Source organism: Microcebus murinus, chromosome 9, assembly GCF_040939455.1.
Source record: "Microcebus murinus isolate Inina chromosome 9, M.murinus_Inina_mat1.0, whole genome shotgun sequence".
Lineage (NCBI taxonomy): Eukaryota > Metazoa > Chordata > Mammalia > Primates > Cheirogaleidae > Microcebus > Microcebus murinus.
The window spans coordinates 94,635,973-94,653,627 of record NC_134112.1 but is presented as its reverse complement, the minus strand read 5'-3'; the positions used below and the strand labels follow the sequence as shown (position 1 = coordinate 94,653,627).

Sequence of the window (17,655 nt, the reverse complement as noted above, 5' to 3'; positions counted from 1 at the left end):
GGTCTTTTCTCAAATTTATTTTTAAAATAAAAACATTTCTGTTAAAAGGCTACATTTAAATTGCAATTTTATTTAAAATTGTTTAACTTAAATTGTAATTAAATGTTACTTTTTACAAAAGTAACCTTGGTTCTATCTTTTGGCAAACTATTAAGGTTGTGGAACACAAAATTATCTTTTTAGTCAAAAAATACTCTTCCATGAGTGTTTCCATGAGATTAGAGGCTTTGCATTAACAAAATCACACATGTATTTTCTTATTTCTTAGGGTTTTCATGATAATTTTAAATGACTTTTATTCACATTTTAATGGTACAGAGGAATCAAGAGGCTCACACTCTTCTTTCAGTCACTAGGCATTTTTTTTTATGTGTAGCAGAGGAGGCAAAAGAGAAAAAGATGCCAAAAACATTTCAAAAGAAGCAAATATTCCACTTTGCTCTTAAACACAAGTGAAACATTCCTATTTCTGTGTGGCAGGTAAGTAGATATTTAAGAAATATATTACCTTTTCCAGAAGCATATACTATGGCCTAAAGAAATTTTAAATTATACTTTCAGAACAATTTTAGGACTGAAAATTATTCACTCTATGATTTACTTGTTAGTCTTAAGAAAGAACAAAGTTTCAGAGCAAATCAAAATATAAAATTCATATTGCAGCTTATAGAAGTATATTAGTTCTGTTTTTGTAAGACTTGATAAAGGATGCTTCATGGTGGAAACCCAAAGAAAAGTTAGAAAATACCTAACACAGGTAAATAACTGGATAGTTAAGATGTTAATAGATCACACAAGCTTGTTTCTAATATTTTCCTCATTTGTAGGTATAATTGTTTTTCTTACAGTTATCACTCATAAGCGCCTTCATGAGGAATAGCCACGCACAGTATTTTTATCATAAATCACAAAACATGGTGCTAAAACATACCATCTGCTCATTGTGCTGGGATTCATATCAATTCGCCACAAACAGTAACAGTGCTATTTTGATACTTCAAAGCAGGCCAAAGTTTTGTAAAGCAACATGTACGTATACCCAACAGCAGAAATCAAACTGCTGGATATTAAATGAGAGGGCTGGCCTAGAGCCTAAAACAATGTGAATCTCTCAATTGCCTTTACCTGTCCCCGAGTTTAGAGAACTAGCACAGGAGGATGTCATTAAAGTTCTTAGGCAGCCCCACCTGTTACAGAACCAACCCATACCACAGCAAACTAAGCAACCAACCAACCAATTCTGAATTTCTATAGGATTAAACACCTTGGGAGAGCTGTAAGTGAAACTGCGTTTGTACAGGCAACAGTTTCTTAGGCCAAACTAAGATACCACCACAGTGTTTTTCCTGGCCCAGCCACCCTGGTTAGCTGGCCTTCCGTGGAGGTGTGAGTCAGCACACTCATGTAACCAAGGTGTTACCTCCTGCGTGAACCCATGCGATCACGCTTTCCCATGGCATGTTGCCACTATTGCTCAGAGCCATATATAAGCACTCGCCACGTTCCTGGCCATGCTTTTCGCCACTGCTGTATCCCCCACAATAAAGAGCATGTCTCACCTGCCTGCTGTCACTCACCTTTTCTTCCGATTCCCGAGGCCTGTGCTGGAGCACACGCCAGTCGCAGAACATCATCCTCACACCTGGCGTAGTCAGTAGGATCCGGAGGGGTAACTGTCCTCTCCAGGACACGTGGCCTCCTACAGGCTTGTGGCAGCCAGTGACAGCGGTCCTCATGTCGCGGGCCTCTGCCATGGGGTGGGAGCAGGTAGAATGTACTCCTGCCGGTCTGGAAAAGGCCTTGAAGAAGTCGCTGCAGCCTAGGGAGCGAGCAGCGCTGGTAGGTGGGCTGGCCCTTCCTTATAGCCCTCTGGGAGCAGCGTAAGGGTGCCCAAGAAGCCCAGATAAGGGAGTTACAAGAGACAGAGGAAAATTTAGAAGCCCGGGTGGTGCAGGAGTTGGAGAACGAGTTAACGGAGTAGTCCAACCTTGGATGCTGATGAAACTGCAAGTATTCAGGAGACTAAGGGCAGGGGCCCTCCCTCTGTTGAGAGCCCCCTCCCCAGTGGTAAAACAGAGAATGGAGCATGCACGGCCCATGGGGCCCGGGGTGGAGGGCATGGCGCAGGGCACGCCCACAGTAACGGAGCATGTCTCTTAGTCTGCCTATACCCCCATGGAGCTGCGGGAGCTGGGAAACACTGCAGGTGGCATCCTGGGGAGACTGTGCCTGCCTCGTTGTTGCGTTTATGGGGTGAAGGGACACAGAGCATCCTGTGCTCCCCAATGGAGAGGGAGCAATTGGCATCCATGACTATACATCCTTCCCTGGCAGAGGCTACAGACAAGTGGTCGCCATGGTGATGGCCACCACTCCTTGCTTAAATGGCTTAAGGCTGCTGCCCGCATGATATGGGATGATGCTGGAGAACTACCCAAAACCCTTATTAGTGCATGTCCACACTAATAACTGGGCTATGTTTAAGGACCTCACTGTCAGCACCTACATGACAAGCCCAAGGTTGGCTAGCAGGTATGGGTGGCTTTATCTTCCCACTCGTTTGATGAAAAGGTGCACTCAAGGTGCAGGTGGGGATAGCCATATGTCCCGGGGAAGGTCCTCCCCACCTTTACCAAGAAACCACATAATTGGAATGCCGTGTTCTTCTGCTGGCACCTGGCGAAATGGACTCCATGGTGATTCTACCTGGCAGCTATCTTTTCCCCTGGGGGTGGAGCCATCAAGGTAGAAATAAAAGTAAATGCCCTAGTGGAGCATACTGCTCGGCCCTGAATCAAACCAGGCAGGCCTTGACCCTCCTGGTGGGTGAAGTCACCGAGATAAGGAAAGTGGCTTGATAAAACCACATGGCCCTTGATCTTTGTACTGCAGCCCAAGGGGGCCACATGTACAATCATACATACTGAATGTTGTGTATATAAACCTGATAGCCAGGAGGATATTTCCTCTGCCTTGAAGGAAGTTGATGACAAAGTATAGGCCATCCAACAATTAACTGGAGACCCACTACCGCAATGATGGGAACGTCTCTCATCCTCCTGGCTTTGGACCCTTTTAGTGGCTGTGGTCTGGTAATACTGTGTTGTTCCCTGTGTTATTGTGGTGGCCGCTGTGCCCAAGGGGCCTCCCTATGGGCCCGTGTGTCGGCTCCCGTTACCTAAGGGGTGGAATGTAAGGGAAACTGCATTTGTAAAGGCCACAGGTTTCTTAGGCCAAACTAAGATGACTGCCGCAGTGTTTTTTCTGGTCCAGAACCCCTGGTTAGCTGGCCTTCCTGGGAGACGTGACTCAGCACACTCATGTAACCAACGTGTTATCTACTGCGTGATACCATGTGATCGTGCTTTCCCATGGCGTGCTGTCACTATTGTTCAGAGCCACATATAAATGCTCACCATGTTCTCAGCCATGCTTTTCACCACTGCTGTATCCCCCCGACAATAAAGAGCATGTCTCACCTGCCTGCTACCCCTGGCCTTTTCTTCCAATTCTCGAAGCCTGTGGAAAACTCGCTAGGCACAGGGCATCCTCCTCACAGAACACAGCATGAACTTTCTCACGACCACTCTGAGAACCCCGCTGAACCACACCCATTGCCCCATAACACTGAAATATCTAGACTTAGAGCAAGTGTGCTCTCCTGCCTCTTCTGTCCTGACTCCCCCACCTGCGTTAGCGCTTGACATTTAAAGCCTCTTGATGATAACTTAAGATATAAAACATGTTAATAGTAAAGTTTTGCAGTTCTTTGTGAGTCTACTTTAATAAGAACGACTAACCCTGATTGTCTTTTTTAAACCAAAATATCACCATATTAGCATAAATGCCAGGGAATTTATGGAAGGATAACAAGACTATTGGCAGTGATCTATCACGTTCCATGTAGTAACTTCTGGTTGTATAAATGTAACAATCACACTCAGTTACTATCAAGAAGAATATAGAGTACTCTGATCAATTCACTCACATATCAGACATTTTTTGCATACACTTGCACGTGTTCATAAATATGTGTATAGATAGAAATAATAATAATTTTTTGGCAGTTTCCAAGTCATTTTATTCAGAATTTTGTGTTTGTTTCCTGAATCAATAAATACTATATAAAACAATGTAAAAATGGCTACCATTTTCTCTCCCCTGGGGACAATCCCCTGGACCTCACTTGGGGGTTTCAGGGGTTTTGCCTCCAGATTTGGTCCAGCAAATGAGGTTGACATATATGGCCCCTTGAATCATTTTCAAAGGAATTTGGCTGGGGCAGGGACAGCCTCTGAGATCTGGAGGTGACGAGGTTAGAGAAATGGATGAGTGTTTTTGGGGGGCAGAGACGGCGCCTGGAGCAAGAGCCCACTACAAAGAAAAGGGTGTCTAAAATGTTCACCGTTCCTTCTTTGGCTCAAAAAGTGACATTTATTCAAAGAAAAAAAATGACAAGATGTCCATCCCTTTGCTCCCTTCCCTCCCCCCTCCTGCTGCTCCTCACCCCCCCAGGATTGAACCCTGGCTGGGGCTAGGTAGCAGGACAGCCTCTCTCAGATGAGGTCAGCAACATTGAGGGCATTCCTCACTGAAGGTGTTGTAGAAGGTCTCCATGTCTCGAGGAGTCCTCTTGTCTTCTTCTGTCACCATGTTAACAGCCACACCCTTACGGCCAAACCGTCCACCATGACCAATTCTGTGAATATAGTTTTCCCTGTTGGTGGGAAGGTCATAGTTGATGACTAAAGAAACCTGCTGCACATCAATGCCTCTGGCCAGTAGGTCAGTGGTAATCAATACTCAGCTAGAGCCAGAATGGAACTCCCTCATGATCACATCTCATTCTTTTTTGGTCCATATCTCCATGCATGGCAAAACAGTGAAATCTCGGGCACGCATCTTCTCAGTAAGCCAATCTACCTTCCTTCGGGCGTTGATGAAGATGACTGCCTGGGTGATGGTCAGGGTTTCATACAAGTCACACAGCGTGTCCAGCTTCCACTCCTCTCGTTCCACGTGGATGTAGAATTGGTGGATACCCTCCAGGGTCAACTCTTCCTTCTTGACAAGAATCTGGATGGGGTCCCTCATGAACTTCTTGGTTACCTCAAGCACATCAGAAGGCATTGTAGCTGACAGCAAAACTACTTGAGTGTTGCTGTTGAGCTTTTGGAATATGTCATAGATCTGGTCCTTGAATCCACAGCTGAACATTTCATCAGCTTCATCCAGAACAAACATCTTGATGTATTTGGGAGACAGGTATCTCCAGTTAAGCATGTCAAACATTCATCCAGGGGCACCCATGATGATATGGGGTGCTTCCATCTGCAGTTTCTGCACCTCAGCACGCACGTTGGTGCCCCCAATACAGGCATGACAGGAGGCACTCATGCAGTCTCCTAATGCCATGACCACCTTCTGTATCTGCTGAGCCAATTCTCGAGTGGGTGCTAGGACCAAGGCCTGGGTGGTCTTTAGATCCAACTCAATCTGCTGCAGAACTGATATAGCAAATGTGGCCGTTTTAATTTTATGTTAGTAAATGAGTATGTATTTTACAAACATGGCATCAGACTATTTAACTTGGAGATATCTGAATATCAGTAAGCCTAATATTTTCAAAATGATATTAGAATAAAAAAGGAATATAAACACATTTTTATCAAATATGAAGAAAGTATTTTCATAATTGAGATTAGGTTGACTTTGGGGAAATTTTACTAGTTTTAACATAGAGAGGCAAGCATTGTTTCTTCTTTTGTATTTATATTTCATTGTAATAGCTATTTTTTTAAAGGAATATTTCTAATATATTGTTAACTCCATAGCTATTTTATTATTACAGTTATTTAGCATATGTCTAGGAAGCCGTATGTTCTAGAACAAGTTGCCTCAGTTACTAAGATTGAATTTCCCTTAATAGTATTATATAATGCCAATAACCACCATTAATTGAGCACTTGTAAGGCAATTTATTAAGTACTTTACATGCATAATAGTATTTAAACTTTAGAATTAACCTTGAAACTCTATTCCAAAGCTCTACTTATATATAAAAGCAAGACTGAGGTTTAGAAGAGGCTCTTGTTCAATATGTTCTAAGACTTGAAAGCCTAGGAGATCAGAATCATAGATTTTTAAAACTGGAATGCATTTTAGAGACAATCTAGTAGTTCAATTCTCTAATGTTATAACTGCAGAAACTAATGCTTAAAGAGATTATACAGATTTTCTAAGAATAGCCTACTAGTTAATGGAGTATCTACATCGTTGTGCATGTTTATTTCTCCCTAACCATATTATAGACTATACTATCATTCTATTTATACCCAAAATGTTTAATAATGTGGTATTATGATTATAACTTTTCATTTTTTAAAATTATGCTTCTTTATTTTAAAATAAGTGGTAAATTTGTTATGGCATCTTTCTTTTTAGATTCTGAGTTTAAAATCTTGCTACTCTATGTGTGGTCCATAGGTCAGCCTCAGTGTTAGCATTCTGTGGCACCTTCTTAGAAATGTTACATTATCCATTCCACTCCAGACCTACTGAATCATTATCTGTCAGGAAGATATTAACATACGAGATATTAACATGCATATTAACATACGAGAAGCATGGTCTATAAAGTTTCTATTTCTTATACACTCATTTCTACCACACCAGTTCCAGTAATGTCCAACACTATTACTAAATACCAACACGCATCCATGTATGAGCTCTTCTTGGCCTATGTACTAAGTAAACTGATAATCTATTAAAGAACATGCTTTATCACAGACTATCATCTCAGATATAGATTGTAATCTGAGAAATGGATATAAATATCTCATGGGTTAGTTATAGATAACATAATCATCTAGCACCAGCAGGTAAATTACCTTATGCCAAGTTTGATGAAGACTAAGCCTTTGATTTATGTTGCAAAGTTAAGCTGCAAAGATGTTGAAAGTTAAAAACTATATGGTAAATTCTATATTATTCTCTGTTTGAAGTGGTATATTCAAGTTCTGAAACAACCTTAATATAACACTCTATTTCTTGAAAGCAATCAAGTGGCATACCCAGGTAGTCTCATTATTATAATAAGAATGTAAGGTACATTTTACAACAATCCTTGGACTTTCTAGCACTTTATAAATAAATACATCTCTAATAAAACTATGTAAGATGGATATGTTAATTTGCTTGATTATAGTAATCACTTCACTACGTATATGTCTATCAGAGCATCATATTGTACACCTTCAATTTATGCAATTAAAAAATGTTAAATGAGAGAAAAACATAAACCTCAGTCACTATCCCAAAGTATGTAGCAATCCAAATAATTGAAATCTTACTAAAATAAGAAAATTTCTGAAAGAATAGAACACAGTAATGCCAAAGGGAAATGCTTAAGAATATGTGGTTTAATATAATATCTTTATTCATATTAAAAACAACTATAAATATCTTATAATTATTGGTTTACAGTAATACTATCAAAACTTTATGTGAAAGTATGTTATAATTATATACAATACTATTTACTTTCTTTAAAGTCAGCTATAAGCAACATACTTTGAAGAAAAGTTTATTTAGGAAATTGCCTCTTAAAATGCTTGCTGTTTCAGTAACATACGTACATATCAAATGGTCAAAGTTATTTCTCTCTTTAGCAAAATTCTCTAAATTAATATAATTGGATTATTGCAAATGTTAGTTCTGACATTTCTAAATGAATCTGGAACTATGAACCTGGAACTATCTCTCATGTTGACAATATCATTTACAAACAAAGTGATTATTTTAAGAAGGTAACAAATGAGCTTTTTAATATTAAATTTATTTAGGCAATACATATTGACTATGATACAATTATTAAAATTATAACTTTGTAAATCACATACATGCAAATATAACTATATACTAAAGCACTTCAAAGCGCATTTAACAATGTCTGTTCTTCCTTAACAACTAAAAATTAGACATTATTGAAAGATATTTGGAATTACTATTCCTTAATTGTCCTCAATTTAATTTAGATGCAAATATGTTTTCTGTCAATGTGTTAAATAATAAATTTGAAATGTAAAAGCAGCATTTAACTTCCTTATGCCTAATATCCAAGTGTTTGATGAGAAAGAACAACAGATTATTTGATATAAAATATTATGATATTTTTTCTTATTGCTAATTTTTAGTGTTTGAAGATACCTGGGACCAGTGTTTTTGCTCTCACTAGGGTAAACATTTTCTTCTCCCTCACCTTAACTGTCTTCCTGGTTGATTGGAATAGTTAAGAAGAGGAGGGCACAAGGAATAAATGAGAAAACTAGAGCAAAGTAAACTGAAAGAGGTACTTTGGAGTTATTTTAAATTTCCCAGAGGAAGAACCCAGAGTGCTAAGCTGCTTCATTCTCTCCGTCATTGTTTTTCCACAAATGAAATTTTGATTTCTCCACTCTTTACTGAAAAGAATGTTCAAAAATTGAGGAGGCGAAGAAACAAATGTTTTTTCCAAGTTGGTTAACTATATTCTAACTTTATTTCCAGGAATTTTGAAACTGTGAAGATAAGTATCTGGTACATATATTGTGTCAGTCTCAGACAGAAGATGATAAAGTCATCTGGCCCAACTCATGCCAGCTGCAAGACAGGGTCTGTTCAAGTGCCTAGTAGATGGCTTTAGGAGTTCTGCCTAAGCCCCAGGAAATAGAATGACAAGAATTCACTATGACCTATTAATAGGACTTTATGTCTCAGAATATAATTTTCCAGTGACCAACTTTCATCATCACTTTTTATGATCCTATCATTTCTAATTCATGCCTTCATTATCTATATAGCAAGAGGTAATTGTTAATTTTGCCTGGGCCTTTGAAAAAAATCATATAGCTTTCATTACTTATAAAGTTGCTTATTATAAACTTTTAATTATAAATATTTTCTACCTTCCTAGAGATTATAAAATACTCAGGACACAGACTCTGTCTCCAAAGCTTTTGTAATCTCCAGAGTTTGCCACAGTGATCCATTTTTAATAGTCATTCAAATGTTTTATTTAATAATAAAAAAAATCCCCACAAATTATTTCAGCCAAACTCCCAAAACTCCTGGATATTGATTTTCAGGGACTTAAAATAATGGCTACTGTTTGATTCTCAGCTTTCTAATTATTTAGAGAGTCAAATACAAAACTGAAAAACAAATGTCAAATTTCTTTTTATACTTTGCATCACACTTCAGAAAGCAAGCTGTATATCTTAAACATAAGGCTGCTATGGTAAAATGTTTATTCTTTTAAATATGTTCCTTATGCCCACAAGCTCTCTAATTTGCAAATGTCATTTTTCAGAAACATTCATGAGTAAGGTAACTGAATACCTATTACACTGTAAAATAATCTCTATGAAACCTATTGATACATTGGTTGTTTGGCACTGTCTTAATAATCTTATCACACTTTATAGCATTAGAGTATACTTTTTTGTTATGCTTTTTATTTATTTGTTTAATTTCAGCATATTGTGGAGGTATGTTTAGGCTACATATATTACATATGCAATATGTAATATTATATAAAATATACATATATATTACAAATGTTTAGGTTACATATATTGCCCTTGCCCCACCCAAGTCAGAACTTCAAGCATGTCCATCCCCCAAACGGTGCGCACCGCACCCATAAGGTGTATATATACCCATCCCTTCCATCCCCCATCTACCCAAAACCAGATGAATGTTGGTTCAACATAGACAAATCTATAAATGTAATTCACCACAAAAACAGAAGCAAAAACAAAGACCACATGATACTCTCCATAGACACAGAAAAAGCATTCGACAAAATTTAACACCCTTTTATGATAAGAATGCTTAACAAAATAGGCATAGATAGGACTCACCTAAAAATGATACAAGTCATACATGACAAACCCACAGCAACACCATATTGAATGGGGAAAAAATTGCAAGCATTCTCACTTAGAACTGGAATCAGACAAGGTTGCTTCTATCACTGCTTCTATTCAACATAGTGCTGCAAGTCCTAGCCAGAGCAATTAGACAAGAGAAGCAAATCAACGGCATCCAAATGGGGGGATAAGAGGTCAAACTATCTCTCTTTGGTGACAATATGATCTTATATCTAGAAAACTACAAAGATTCTGCCATGGGACTACTGGAATTGATAAACAAATTAAGCAAAGTCTCAGGTCACAAAATCAATCTACAGAAATCGTAGCATTCCTATATGCCAACAATGGTCAAACTGAGAATGATATCAAAGACTCAATATCTTTCACAATAGCAACAACAAAGAATAAAGCACCTAGGAATATATTTAATTAAGGAAGTAAAAGACCTCTATAGGGAGAACTACAAAACACTGAGGAAGGAAATGACAGAGGATATAAACAAGTGGAAAACCATATCATGTTTATGGGTCAGCAGAATCAACATTGTTAAAATGTCTATACTACTCAAAGTGATCCACAGATTCAATGCAATCCCTATTAAAATATCAACATCATTTTTCACAGATATGGGAAAAATAATTCAACACTTCGTATAGAATGATAGAAGACCCCATATAGCAAAAGCAATCTTAAGCAAAAAGAACAAACTGGAAAGCATCAATTTACCAGACTTCAAACTATACTACAAGGCTATACCAATGAAAACAGCTTTGTACTAGCACAAGAACAGAGAAATAGACCAATGGAACAGAACTGAGAACCAAGATATAAAACCATCCTCATATAGCCATCTGGTGTTTGACAAAGCAGACAAAAATATACACTGGGGGAAAGAATCCTTATTCAATAAATGATGCTGGGAAAACTGGATAGCCACATGTAGAAGATTGAAACAAGATCCGTATCTTTCACCTCTCACAAAAATCAACTCATGATGGATAACAGATTTAAACCTAGGGCATGCAACTATAAGAATTCTAGAAGAAAATGTTGGAGGATACTTTTTTATTGACTCTAATTAACTAACATCTTTTTCTATAGACTAGCAATATCATATATATTATTGCATTTAATGTGAACAAATGTAAATTCTGTTAATATAGATTTCATTACCTTCCTTCTTCTAATTCTTTTTTAAAGTATTTGAACTATATTATCTCACTTTTGGGGCATTCATGTAGACATTAGATAACTTACTGGTCTAATATTTGCTAACTGTTCTAATTGTAAGACTTAACTTCCCAAATAAATTATGAAATAAATATGAGGCAATTATAAATGATTTTTCAAGGTTTATAGACTCTAGTATTACGTCCATAAAACTATATAATACATGTTTAATGCATTTAAAAATAACAAAAAAATAAAATCACTAAAATTGATCTACTATCATGTGCCAGTGTCTATACATCCTGTATTTAATCCTTCCAGCAAGCCTTTCTTACAAGTACTATCATACTGCAATTTTGCATTTTAGAAATCTGGGCCCAGAAATTTAGACAATTTTTCCAAGTTCACACAAGAACAGAGTTAGTGGCAAAACCCCAGCCTTTCTGACATAAAAATCAGTGCTAATAACTACTATAGTACACTTTTTCCCAAAGAATATGTAGATTAGTCTCAAACAGAATCAATACTTTTTATAATATCAATGTCAATGTTCAGCAGGTAATCATTATAAAAATAATTGTTAGCAATGGCTACAGAATATTATATTACAGCAATCTTTATTTTAGGAGCTGCTAGTGTAGGATACCCATTCATAGTAAGGGACTATTTATTTCTTTCATTTACGGAAATTAGCTTTAACAATAGAGACATCCTGTCACAGATAATGAACAAAAGTTGGGCACTCTGCCATAGAGAAGATGTCTAATATTTAAAACTCATGGATGGTGGATAAATAACTGTATGTATGCATTTATAAAACACTAACTTATAGTATTGCCATTTTTGTCAGCTTTAGTGAAGTCTCTCCAATCAAATCTTACATTTTAAGTTGAATCAAAGATTTCAAGTACTTATAATTTATAGCCAAAGACACATGCAAAAAAAAAGAAAAAAAGGCAAAACAGAAACAGATAAAATTTTTTCAAAATCCCTTAAAGACTGAATATAGTTTTAAATAGCAATTGGAAAAAAATTACTCCTTCTACACCAAAATATATGCTGTGTATTCTATTAATATGTGCAGCAATTTATATGCTTCTTATTCTAGAAGGCCAGTTTGGCAGATAGTTATGTTCATCCAAGTATAAGGGTTTCTTAATGCTTATATATAATAAATCTGATAAAATATATTATTCTATCTTATTACAGATAACAAATGCTTCCTGCCTATATTTCTAACCAATAAAGATTTGTTTTCAATTTGTTGATAAACTATTAATCAGTATCCTTTACTCTTTAAAAAATTTCTTTTTATTATATATTTTACAAAAGACTTATTTGAAAGCTACCAAATGTTTCCTTATCAAAGCAATGTCCAAACCTGGTCAATGTTGGAATTGCTTAGTTTTCCTCTTTTTCTTGGAACATTCTTCCCCTGATGTTTGCTTTCCTTGTTTCTTCCTGCCCTTTAGGTTCTAGCTAAAATGTCCTCATAGAGAGGATTTTCTTAATCATCCAACTTACCTCTGCACTGGCTGGGATGATTTAATAATTACAATTTCTATTTTATCATACCTAATCAATAAAAAGGAACTTTGAGGTAACTTACTAAGATCAAAGATCTAAGATCTATTACAAAATAGACAGTTAAATAATTTTGAAATTAAGAAACCATAAATAGGATCTGTGACTTAATAGAAGCATATTATTAAATGACAATTCTTTTTTACTAAAATACTGGAAACTGAATATGTTATGTAGAAGCTGATAAAGTGGATAATAAACAAAATAATGGGAAAATACTTTCAGCTTCAAGCCTAGATCATTAATCTTTCCAAAACATGCTGCTGTTCTATGCATGCTCCTGTGTCATCCCTCTTTAACTATTTCTTAGGCAACTGTTGTCACAGGACAGCTCCAGGAAGCCAGTGCTTCAGTCACTAGCCTGATTTGTCTTTGGCTCTACCATTTGTGCCTTTGCCATTTGAAAACGCAATATGTGGAAACAAACACAGTATGAGAGATGCTCTAAATGCTGTAATTATAGATGTATAAACAAACAGTACATCTAAAAGCCTTTTTTTAAAAAAAGTCCCACTGATGCCAAATTGATAGAAGAAACCATGTTATTTCTATTTGCAATATTCTGCAATCTCTCCTTGAAAGTTGTTACATTACTCTGATTTTGCCAGCTATAATAAAAAAATGGTATAGTAATAACACATTTTAAATTCCAAAAATTTATATTTGGGGTGATTATATAGTCTTTGTAAAACTAAAATGCTTCAGATTATTGTATAAAGTAACTATATAATAATAGTCATATTTCCCTAATATAGTTTGGACAAAGATCAGTTAATAAGTTCAAATTCAAGAATATATTTCACACTGAACAAACACGTGTAAACTATCCTTTAATATAACCATAATTACATTGAAAGACCCTCTTCTGAAATAGTTATCTGTTCCATTTTTGGGTTTGATTCATACAGACATGTCAGTTTTAAAGTAGGGTTATTTTTATATTAATAATATGGGGATTAGTTATAAACTTTGTTGTCACTAACATTATAGTAAAATTATAATACTTCTGATAATATTTTTAGCTATAAAATACAATTAAAAATTTTACTTGTTTCTACAATGAAGCTATATGTAGAAGCACTATATATATATATATATATATATATATATAATCCATTTTGATTCAATTCAATTTAATTTACAAGTGCATTTATTTAACAGTGCCTGTGTACCTAGAAATGTTATGGGTAATTGATTGGTAGGATATAAGTAAATAAAAATAATAGTCTTATCTTAAAGAATATATTAACTTTTGAATTAGTTGTCAGCTATCTATAAAAAATAGTAGTGACTAAGTATTAAAGGCATTTTAATTACATCCTATTTTCAAACAGTTTGTGGCAGTAGAATATTGGGTAAATATTCAATTTTTATTACCTTAGAAGCCCAACTACAACTACAATTTGTGAGAATGTAAATTTTGTATCTGTGTATGGGAGAACTTTGCAAAAGTCAGAACTATATAAAAATGAAACTAGTGAGTTTAAAAAATTTGGGGCATCCTTATGCTTTGAGTATTCCAGCAGAGAAGTAATTGACTAATTTTATGTAATGAATGCAATGCAACCAGTACAGTGCCTTGTGTGATAAAAGATGTTTACTGAAGTCCCTTTGATAAACCATGCCCTCATATCTATTAATATAAGAAAAAAATGGAAGCTCTACCCAGGCAAACTGAAGACTAACAGAAAAGGCAGTAATCTATGTTTTTACTAGGCATGCCTGTGGAAATCATTTTGAAGAATATAAAATTTAAAACAGGCTTTGCTAGGTTGGCTGGCTTTGAAATGGTTGTGAGGTAGCATGTACAAAGTGGCAAATGTAAGGATGAAGAGAATTAGTTTAAAATATAAAAAAATAGAATATAAGTACACATTCTTTGAACTTATCAAATTATTTTTTATTGTATTAAAAAATGGAACTGGAATTCACTGACATTTCATAACAACTTTCACAGTATCGACTCGTCTACTGGATTATTACACACTAAATATATATAATTATCAAATTTCGCTGCAACTACCTCTATCATTTTACAAGATTTGTTGACATCTTAAGCACTCTATTTAAAGTACCCGTTAGGCACAATAATTATTTTTTTGGCACCTGTCATTAATTTGCATGATAACAGACAATTTTTAGAAACAATGTGTTCTGCAAAGGGCAGTCATGATTGGGTTTTAAGGTATGTGAACAACCATGTGGCTTAAAGATAGCACAGAAAATGCTTCTAAATAGGGTCCTTCTGGAAAAGGGTTGGGGAAGCTGTAATCCTTCATAGCATCATTTCGTATTTCCCCTGAAATGACAGGTTCATCCTTATAAACTAAGACAGATACCTGTGTTATATCTTTTCAACATATATTGCTTGTCTTTTTTCTATTGTCAATATTTTGGGGTAATTTCTCACTCCAGTATCAGATAATAGGAGGTGACTTGCATTATTTGTCATCACTCTGTTCCTTGTAAGTCCAGAAAGCAAAGAATTTGCTTATGATGTCTTAGCATTTCACCTGTAATTACAACAAACTGCCACAGGGAGGTGGTGGTATCTAAGTCTGCTCCAAAATTCTGACCCTTGGAACATAAACGAGTTCCCCCCAAATCAGCATAGATAAAACAGGAAAAGGCATTTCCAAAGGAAGACACAGAATGTAAGAAGGCATAAGAGAAATTTGATTGGATAGTATGTTGTACTGGAGAAATTGCAAGGATTTCAGCGTGGTTGGTTAGATTATAGGCTGTAAATATTGGGTTGGTGGGAAAGTAAAGAAAGGGATGAAGAAGTACCAGAGAAGTTGAGTGCAATAACATTTGTGTTTTGGAAAAGTATTTTTGGCATAGATATTGATGATAAGCTACAGGGGAAAGATTAGAAACAGGAGGCATGCCAGGGGGCTACTAAATTAATGCCTGGAGGAAAATGCTGAAAATTTTAACTACAGCAGCGATGATGGGAATGAAGAATAGGAACTGGACACGAGAGATATTTAAGCATTAGGATTGGCAAATATTTTAAAGACAATTATTTTCCCACTGCCATTAAAACAAAAGAAGAGGTTTTCCTCTCAACAAGACTCTCAAGCAAAGCTTTATGGATTATATGTTACATGAAATGAATACTCAAAACTGTGCTTATAGATTAAACAATTATCAACTTTTAACTTCTAGTAATGGCAATAATATTTACAGTTTTGAATACAGACTGCAAAATTTCCTATGTACTGATTCTAAAAACAACTTTTATTCATACAAAGCATTTTAACAAATATTTTATATAGCTTTAACTTAATGTTTTCACCACTTGCCTACTAAATGTATTCTAATAGTATTCAAATGATAAAATGACATTGTAAACATCCTTTATTTTGCAGACGAAGAACACAAATAACATCTTATATATTATTATTTAATGCTCTTACCATTCAAATAATTGTATTCCTTTCTTTTTTTTTTTTTTTTTTTTTTTGAGACAGAGTCTCACTTTGTTGCCCAGGCTAGAGTGAGTGCCGTGGCGTCAGCCTAGCTCACAGCAACCTCAATCTCCTGGGCTCGAGCAATCCTCCTGCCTCAGCCTCCCGAGTAGCTGGGACTACAGGCATGGGCCACCATGCCCGGCTAATTTTTTTTTTATATATATATCAGTTGGCCAATTAATTTCTTTCTATTTATAGTAGAGACGGGGTCTCGCTCTTGCTCAGGCTGGTTTTGAACTCCTGACCTTGAGCAATCCGCCCGCCTCGGCCTCCCAAGAGCTAGGATTACAGGCGTGAGCCACAGCGCCCGGCCTGTATTCCTTTCTTTATGTAAAATACACTTCTTCCTGTTTACCAAATTAATGTTTAAGTCACCCAAATATATAACAATGTGATTAAGCAATAAGTAAACAAAAAGATAGAAACATTATGCCAATAGTTTTTTTCCCTTATATACAAGCAGTCAAAGCTTAAAATAGTCCCTAGATGCAAGCTGAAACTAGATATTAGTTATACATCTTGAACAATGAGACACTACTTCATTCTTAGCCACTGGCACCATGGTTACAAGCATAGGCTCTCTGTGTAGGTCATACTGGTGGGCTGCACAAGTTACTGAAGTTTTCTGAGTGTCTCTGTTTTCTCATTTGCAAACTGAAGTATTGTATTAAGATTTAAATGACTTGGTACACATCAAGAGTAGTGACTGACCTGAAGTCAACACTTAACAAATATTAGCTATTTACACAATACTGGCAAAAATTTTTAAAAGTATAATAATATCTATTGCTGTCGGCATTCTGGAAAAGGGCACTCATTAACTGATGCTAAAAATGTAAATTGTAAATTTGTGGAACTCAATCAGGCAACATTTGTCAAAAAAAAATTACACATCCTCTTTGAATAATCATCCTGTTTTTGGCATTGATTCCACAAAAATAAACCCATGAGTATCGAGAATATTTGAATAAAGCTGTTTAATTTTGCATTCTTAATAGTAGAAGTAATGTAAATACCCAATTATGGCACATTCATATCTTTGACACAGTACTTCCTTCATCAATTGACACAATAACATGGTTATTATTAATTCCATACTATGGACAGTCAAAACCCACAATGAGCTATGGTGGCGTATGCTTTAAACTAGACATAACTAATAACTTAAATGCCTATGTTAAAGTATTTGAATAAAACCCACTTATACTGCAGAAGTGCATGAGGCATGATGAAATTTTATTCTTGGAAATTTCATTACTACTATTAAAAACGTCCTCTACTATAAGGTAGGCATACTTTTTTTAAACACATTCTTTTCATATGAGAACATTAATCAAATGATTTAAATAACAACGAGTATATTTTCAGTTGGCTGAAAAACTGCTGATGATAGTACTATATATAACATGAATAAAAAAGTGAAATTTTCTTTTATAGAACAAATTTGATGGGATTATATATGGCTGTTTAGCACACTGTGTGGAGGAGAATTCTATGGCCATATTCAGATT

At 35.7% G+C, this 17,655-nt stretch overlaps 1 protein-coding gene and 1 pseudogene across 1 annotated transcript in view; both read right to left on the bottom strand.

Moving 5' to 3' along the window:
- Positions 1-17,655, bottom strand: part of CNTNAP2 (contactin associated protein 2) — a 1,865,599-nt gene that overhangs the window by 1,839,889 nt on the left and 8,055 nt on the right. The window lies entirely within an intron of this gene.
- Positions 4,167-10,271, bottom strand: LOC105873377 (eukaryotic initiation factor 4A-I pseudogene; annotated as a pseudogene).